We start from the raw sequence: 6,497 nt of genomic DNA, 5'->3' as shown, positions 1-6,497 counted from the left end.
GTTACTTTTCGGCCTCAGTCCAGTTTATATAGGAATGTCAAGTAGATGAGGTTGAAAGAAGGGGTGTTTAACATAAGGAGATCTATTACACCCACTATCTGTTAAATAAACAGTGAAGAGAGACAATGCACACTTTCGTAATCTTGAATCCTATCATTTGAGGATAAATCTAGGAGTATTGATGGAAGGATATCCATTTTTATTTGCTTTTGCCGTCATTTTTACATTTCTTTGAAATATTGTTTAGTGTTTTTATTTATCAAAGGGGGGAAATGGAGTGTGATTCATGTTCATATTCATATTATTTTTGATTTTTGATTCAGTCATATTATTTCTGATCCATTCATAGTAATTTTGATATTTTATTTGATGTTTTTTTTTTTTGTTTTTTGAAAAAGGGTTGTTTTTTTTTTTTTAAAAAAAAAAAAAAAAAAAAAAAAAAAAAAATAAAAATTTTTTTTTATTATCTTCCGCGCTTAGGGACAGCGGGGTCTAGGTAAGGCGAGGTCCTTTTACAGATCCGATGATTTGATCAGTCTGAATTTGGACATTGTTTTGATTTTATTTTGATTTCTGAGGCTGCCATATGTATTTGAGTACACCAAGACATTACATGGATTGATAAAAAGATTTCTAATTGATCTGGAGTACTGAAGGTGGTTGCCTGGGGCAGAGGGGCCGTGGGAGAATTTTCCTGTCTAGATTGATTGATGGATATTTGGAAAGAAGCTGCCAGACAGGTTTTTCGCTCTCACACTCCATAAAATGTTTGTTTACATTTCCTGATATTGTTCACATTCTATGAAAACTTGTGTTATTTTGTAATAATTTTACTTTTTCTGTTTCGAGACTTAATTAGTCTCGAAGGGGGGAAATATGAGGTATATGGCCATCTTATTGTATCTGTATATTCTATATGATTTGTACTTAAGCTTTGGGTAACAAAGAAACCCAGATGAACTTTAGCCTAGTTTCAGAAGACATCTGGAAAAAGCATTATCAATGGGCCCCCAGGATGTTTAGAGAAGACCAGTTGGCTTGTAGCCATTGGTCAGATTATCATCCCACCCTAAAGTTATGAAGAATAGATATACCATGTTCGAACAAAGAAAAGGCAGAGTGACTTTTGAGAATCTGGGTAGCTGTCGCTCTCCGAGCTCTGCAGGGCTTGTAATTTGATGCTGATTTCTTGAATGTGAATAAACCTTTATAATCAAGAAACAGTGTCGGCAGATTCCTCTCTACACAGCAACGCATCATCGATACCATATAAACAACATATATAAACAACACTAGCTAGCTAATCTGCCAACTAAAGTTAAATCATATTTAAAAAAGGTGAAGAGGTTCAGGGGCCGTCTAATGGCAGGCTAATGTTCGTACTTATTACATTGTGATTGTAATATTTTATTTTTACCCTGCTTATCAACTAAATGACACTATGTAAAATTAGTTTAGGACAGTTTAGCTAGTAAGACTGTGGTTCGTTTCTGTACACTCGGCATTAAATCTGGTTAACAACTGATTTTGAAAATGGGGTTGGGAGTGCCAACGGTCATAAAACATCAGTTATTAGCTAGATGGTGCCTGTTTTCGTGGGCTAACGTTAGCCTTCAAAACACTAATGAGCATCGTCACCTGTTACCATGATTTTCTTGCTGATATATCACTAGCGTTGATTAATTAAAATAAAAACAATTTACCTGGCAAGCTAGTGTTAGCTTAATGTAGCTAGTTACTGTCCAGTCACTTAACTTTAAGTTTTACTTTTTGTTGAAGCTAAATTGACCATAAGCCTAACTGACATTAGCGGTTTATAATCGGCTTTAACAGGGACTAAACACGTTCGATGGACATATTGAATCACATTTGACTTTGAGATCAATACAATTATCAATATCACAATAATTTAATTGGTATATTGCTTTTTTCCCGTTTTTCTGTTAGAACGATGTAGCTATATGTGTGCATCTGTAAGATGTATGAAATACGTTGGAACGATGTATATATGTATACCGTCACAGAGAGCGGCTATATGTCGTTGAAACGTGTAAACAGCGACATCCGCGTACGTGCCAGTGAGCAAACGAGCAATCTACTACGTATCCCCGATGAATTTGGATTACATCGCCAATACACATCGTGTGACGATATGTGTGCTATAATGTTTATAGCAAGGGTAACTTTGGTAAACTGTTAGTTGATGTTTGTTTGCTTGTTTGTTTCACTAGTTATCCCTCATTAAAAAGGGGGTTCTTGCTAAGAATATCACCATCTTCTACAAAATGTCAGGAATACACCGTGTTCATTGCGAAACAGTAGTTACGATACTAAAAATACTGCATCCTCACAAAAGAGCAGTATTTTTTGATAGTAGCTTTCACATAGTGTGTCTGTTTTTATGTTGGTATGATGTATAGTGGAAGATCAGAAAACGTCGGCAGGAGGTGGGAGAGAAGGCAATGCAGAGATGAAGGACATCATACCACAATAATAGTTGTGTGTATAAGCCTGATCAACAAGTGAAAAGAGTCAGGTATGTTATTGTCATATTAGTTTGTTGCAAGATGCAAATTACACACCTGTAATCCGACTCTATCTAGTATTTGGGGGGGCAGAAGTGTGCCACTCATAATTCTTATGTGTTGCTCTATTTTTTTAACCCCCTGTGTGTTCAAGGGGTCCTAGACTTTCTCTATCTATTACATTGTACTTGAATTATTAATTACCTCTGTATATGAATCTCTTTCAGATAAGAGGAAAGAGTTTGAAAACTGATTTGACGACCACTGCTGAATTGGCCTGCTCAGAGGAAGAGGCACTAATGATTCCAGAAGAGGAAGCCAAAGAAGAAGACCTACACAGACTTTGAAATGGGTAGGTAATAAACTATTATTAAATCATATCCATCTATCAACAATAAAATATTTTAACCCTTTGGAAGTTGTACTTAGGTTACATTTTGTATTCAAATGTAACCCTAATGTGCATGTCAGGAGCTATACCACACATCCTTCCTGCTGCTGCCAGACTTTATAATCAACACTGCTCCAAGTAGACCACACGCACCCTATCTGACAATTTACTCACGTGCAACATCAATGTACACCTTTTTTTATGCAATATCAATAACTCCTCTGTGCAATACTGTGAATACCGTATTATTAAACTTTCTGTCTGTATACTGAACAGTTTTAACTGCTTTATTCTTGCGTTTTTACTGATGCTTTTGTCATTGCACTTTCCTTTTGGTGCAGTATCACTGAAAATGTCCTCCACTGTGGGATTAATTAAGGATCTTATCTCGTTTTAAATTTTTATACGTTTGTTTTTTTCAGATCTCTCAATTGCCATGATGACCAAGATATTCAACGGGAAAATGTGGAAAGCTGCCATATTCCCAGTCATTACTTTGCCAAATCATCTGTGGTAAGTTTACAAAATCGTAATTGAAAACGGGAGTAGGAAGTAAAGAGAGGGCAGCATAAAATGACACCTTTGGTTTCAAAAGTAAATACTTTTTAAATAATTGTGATTACTATGAAACCTTGATGTTAGCCCTTTTAGAGAGAAAGTTATGGTATTTTTTATGGGACGATTTATAACATGCTATTTAAAGCTTTAATTTACAAAGTGATCTAAATACATATTGTCAGAATGGCACTTTAACAGCGGTTGAGGCTAGATGTGATACAGCTACGGTGACGACAGTTACGTTTAGGCACCAAAACGACTTGTTAAGTTCAGGAAACAGATCGTGGTTTGAATAAAAAACTCTAGAGGAATGAAACACGTTTTCCTGGGTGAAAGTATAACAAATATATTATTATATTAGTCTAGATTTTGCGGGATTTTTGCGTATCTCTTCTACTGTAAACAGCCCACCTTGAACTTCATCCAAAATGAAACTGCACAGACTGCAGCGCCCCCTACTGACCAAATGTCCTTACTGTTCAATTATATTTAAAGGCTGAATTGGAGCTTCTGAGGAAAATTTAGCAGAGAATTTAACTACGTTAACGACATTTGGCTTGCCATATTCTACTTGCCATATTCTTCTATTCACATCTGCAAAAAAAATATATTACTCAACCACTTCTTAAAAACAAAGGGAGATGAAACAAAAATGTATTAAAAGATACTTCTTCGAATAACGCACAAAACCCAAATCTTTTGTTCTTGTCACTGCAGCAGCACCACCGAGGGATCCTACTTTCCTGAGTACGAAGCCGGCCATCAAGGCCTTCCCCGACTGGCAACAGACTGGAGCAGAGGCTGTAGCAGGGACAGCATTTTTTTTTTATACTGAAATAATTTACATTATGATAGAAAGTGGACAATATAGTGTGACAATTAGTTTTTGTTCTCCAACATGTACACACTGCTGTTGTGAAGCAGTGATATACAGCTCACGAGTGTGTAGTCAAAAGAGAGAAATACTGTATATTTCAGCGACTCCTACAGATTAAGAAAAATAATGAATTTTTTTAATAAATAAATGTTATTCTTGGCTCAATTGTTAAGTGTTTGGGTTCAAATAACATTACCATGATCCCATAGGCATCCAAAAATTGAGAAAGTGACGTTTTTTAAAACTGAAACAAGGTGTTTGACATCCTGTTGTGTGTGCAAGCCCTTTTTATTACCACGGGTTTACAGACAGTCTCTAATAATTGGGTATCACCTGGAACACAGCCAATAATCGAGAGACACACCCACCAAACGAGAGAAAACATAACTCAAGCTGTTGCACCCCGTTCCCAGGAAACGTTACGTGCCCCAGCTCTTTGCCTGAGGGGAAGCCCACAGTCTCAGACTTTAAAAAAAAAACCTGGTTTAAGCTTTTAACCCTTGTGTTGACTTCGGGTCAAATTGACCCGTTTTCAACTTTTGTTTTATATCAGAAAATATGGGACGTAGAAATAAGCGCTGAAAATGTGTAGAAGAAAAATTTAATAATTTTTTTTCAAGGTTGACGGGAAGACAACACAAGGTAGTGTTTTTGTACATTAGCCCTTTAGACCACAGTAGGATAATTATCCCCAAATCTAGCTACATACAAGAATATATTTTAATGTGTTACAGTGTGCTATTTTCTATAATGATTTGAACTTGTGTAAATTGTCTTTGAGTACCCTGAAAAGCGCTTTATAAATAAAATGTATTATTATAAGTAATTGTGTATGGTTTATCTATCTTACTTTAGCAATTCAATTTAGTAAAGATATTTAAAGTAATTATGTGTGACCTATACTGACCAGTTTTGTTAAATGTATTAATGCAGGATCAATTGATCGGCACATCTTCCTGACATCTGTACTACGTATAACAGATGTCAGGAAGATGTACCTGAGACTGCATCTGTAAGATGTATAGCAGATGTTAGAACGACGTATATAAGCCTGCCTCTCTACGATGTATTGCATACGTTAGAACGATGTATATAAGCGTACATCTCTACGACGTATGGCATACGTTAGAACGATGTATATATGTATACGTCGCGGAGAGAGCGGCTATATGTCGCTGAAACGTAGCGCAGCGACGTCGCGGGGATGTCGTTCCAGTGAGCAAACTACCAAAATACTACGTATCCCCGATGCATTCTGATTACATCGCCAATACGTCGCCGCGACGTATGTGTGCTTACTGGGAAAGTGTCATTTCTTCAGTATTGTCTCATTAAAAGATATAATGAAATATTTACTAAAATGTGAAGGGTGTACTCACTTTTGTGAGATACTGTAAGTAGCCCATATGAGCTAATTATAATTAGCTAAATTAATTCACATACATCTATAGATGTATGTGAATTAATTTAGCAAGTCTCATACCTTGTCCTGGCAGGAGTGGGCAATTCATTTTCCCAAGGGGTCACATGAGAATCAGGGACTGTTGTGGAGGGCCAGACCAATAGGCTAAACTTAATTCTGCTCAATATTAATTTTATGTCAGGCGACACGTTCTCAAACGTCTCTTTTTTTTCTCTGGGTATATTAGCGCAGCAGAGTCCACCAAACACTCTCTAATAAACTCCCATTCAAAATATTTCAAAAAGATTTTGTAGTTTGTCACAAAGCTGGTCCTGACTGCTGCATCCCTGGATGCCTTGTTGCTTTTGCAGCTGAACTAGCAAAGCTTCAGATGTCGGTGCGCACTCTGCATCAGTCAAGTCATTTTTGAGGGATAGCCTAACAGCTGATTTAGGTCCGCTAACGTCTCCCGCTCAGTTCGCCGCTCGCTGACACATCCAGGTCCGACCGTTCTCTTAAGCAGTTACACACCAACAGGACTAATACATCAATAGGTCCGACGCATAGATACAGATATGCATATATATATATATATATATATATATATATATATATATATATATATATATATATATATATAGGTATGGGTCCGACGGTGCGAAACGTTGCAGTTCTTCTTCTACTTCTTTTTAATTGCGACTTGCAACAAGCTGCATACGTCCGCGCAAAATAAAGAGTGCTGGT

The 6,497-nt window shown here is 36.7% G+C and overlaps 1 long non-coding RNA gene across 1 annotated transcript; it reads left to right on the top strand.

The window, feature by feature from the left end:
• Positions 1-2,160: 2,160 nt before the first annotated feature.
• Positions 2,161-4,743, top strand: LOC120544263. Its single transcript, XR_005636480.1, has 4 exons — positions 2,161-2,536; positions 2,753-2,877; positions 3,339-3,429; positions 4,192-4,743. It is a non-coding gene; the product is annotated as an uncharacterized LOC120544263 (long non-coding RNA).
• The last annotated feature ends 1,754 nt before the right edge of the window (positions 4,744-6,497 follow it).

The sequence above is a fragment of the Perca fluviatilis genome, chromosome 1 (assembly GCF_010015445.1).
Source record: "Perca fluviatilis chromosome 1, GENO_Pfluv_1.0, whole genome shotgun sequence".
In the NCBI taxonomy this organism is placed as follows: Eukaryota; Metazoa; Chordata; class Actinopteri; order Perciformes; family Percidae; genus Perca; species Perca fluviatilis.
This window is presented reverse-complemented; position numbering and strand designations above follow the sequence as displayed.